The sequence below is a fragment of the Bremia lactucae genome, linkage group LG7, assembly GCF_004359215.1.
Source record: "Bremia lactucae strain SF5 linkage group LG7, whole genome shotgun sequence".
Taxonomy (NCBI): domain Eukaryota; phylum Oomycota; class Peronosporomycetes; order Peronosporales; family Peronosporaceae; genus Bremia; species Bremia lactucae.
This window is the reverse complement of record NC_090616.1, coordinates 2724681-2726890: the sequence shown is the minus strand read 5'-3', so window position 1 is coordinate 2726890 and position 2210 is coordinate 2724681.

The following is a 2210-nucleotide window of genomic DNA, read 5'->3' as shown; positions in this document are numbered from 1 at the left end:
ATGCAAAGGATACCAATGTTGATTCAATTAACATTGAAGTGGACAAACTCAGTAATAACAATAATACTATTTCTGACTTAGACAACGATGCTGAAAGACTCAGTATCGAAAACAATATTATTGATGAGAACGATGATATTTTCAATAGTGAAGAGATTGATATCTCCACAGTGCGAGCCGGTCGCACTGAATACAAAAACCGAGTCAGCAGGTGATTATCTGTTGGCTAGAGAAGCAGTGGTCCGTTTTGTACAGGATTTCATCGCTGATGCGGTGGACCGACAGAAACGGAAGTCTGACAAAAATGAAAGAGCAAGCATACTTTTATTTAGTGTTGATGACCCAGTCCTACTGTCTACGGTAAACCTACCAATAAGGTAGTGAGGAATGTAGGCAGTAATAAATTTCTGCCCAGGTATATCGGCCCGTTTTGTGTCCTGAATCGACAAGGCAACGCGTACACGATCGAGCTGCCTCGTAGTATGCGTACGCATCCTACAATTTATGTTGGGCGTCTTCGTCTATGCCATCAGTACGAGGCTTCTTTCGATTCCGGATTACACCGGAACGGTCTAGGGCATCCGCCAAACCCTAATGATTCTGAGCCAAAGCCTTATTGTCTCGGAACAGAGTCCGTTTATCTTGAACCAGACGATTTACTCTTTTCTCCAAGGAAGAGATCTTCTGACGAGCTGCCACCAGCTCGTTTTTGAAGGAGTGATGTGTCCTTTCGTTTGCAAGTTGATCAGTTGCAACCTGCGCAAAATATCTCAACTGGTCACGGAAACATTATCAACCGTCACCGCTACCTCGCGGCGTCGGGATCGCTCGTGATCAATGTCCCTTCTCAAAAATAAAGGGTGTGATCCAAATCACGATGTTGATTCGGGTTCGACAAACGGGGCGAACCCGATCTTTTCTCCCCCTCCACTGACGGGTTCGAGTGGTGTGAAGCGTTTTCTTGTTGAAAGCTTCTCGAACCAACGTGAGGTAAAGGGGGTCGAACGAGTTATTATGTTCATTGGCGAGGGTGTCCACCCTCGCATGATAGTTGGAAGCCTTGTATCCAACTGATGTTGGACGTTCCGGGTCTCGTCTTGCAGTACGGCGAGACCCATCCTCCTGTGCAGAAGGTCCATCGGAGAGCAAGCGCTTCCCGTGCTCGTAAAAGGATTGGAGGTTATCAATCCCTTGACGCATCTCGTAAGAGAGAGAGTCCTCCACTGAGGATCTTTGAGAGAATATGCTTTTTTAGGAGCATGACCTGCACCCTTTAAACAGCATGACCTGCACCCATAAAACAGCATGGGCATGAGCCCCCCCCACGAGAGGCAAGGACCCCCTGCCTCTCTAGACAAACGGTGCAATTGATAGTGTGAACCGACTACGGTCCGTTTCTCGAACGTTCACGGAAGTCATTAAGCTTTTCAATTCAGACCTCACAAATTGTGTTTTGTACATTCTGTCCAAGCTTGGAACAAAGGTTTGACATCCTTTGTCCGTTCAGAAGAGTACCACCGATGCCGGAAAAAGGCATCGATGAAGAATTCCGTCTCACCCTCAACAGGCTTGTAAAGACTAGATGAGTCGAAAAGCGGGATATGATATCGATCGTTTGTCAAACTAGACCAACGACTAAGGTTACCCTTAGTGGAACGGGGCACTGCCGACTTGTACTGCTTCAGTACAAGTCCACCTCGCTTCAGTGCGGGTGGTGCCACACGTCACTTCACGTGCACTAGTACGTGCAGAGGAAGAATTTCTTTAGAGCACTTGCTTTAAAGAGGGTTAAAAGTAAGCTGTATTTAATATATTCAATTTCTTCTATTTCTATCTATTTTCTGCTAATTTAATTATATACAAACACAAAACATTTAGAAAAGTCTTATCTGTCTCTCTCCTTGCGCGCGTCCAGTGCCGACTGGACCGCGGAGCAAGTAGATATAATGGCCTATATCTACCAATGCATAAGCTTTTCAAATATTACTATGTAAAGTAATATTCTCCAAATTTTAATCTACCTTTTATATAATACAACAACTAACAACCTTTAAGTGTTAATTTAATGTAACGATACACCCCGTTACATCACCCCCCATTAAACGGCAGCCACTTCTTTGGCGGTCGACAATGAATACGAGTCGGACGAGATGGCCGAGTCGAGGAGAGCGAACAGTCGCCTGAGCGTCGTCAGGCGGCTGACTGTGAGC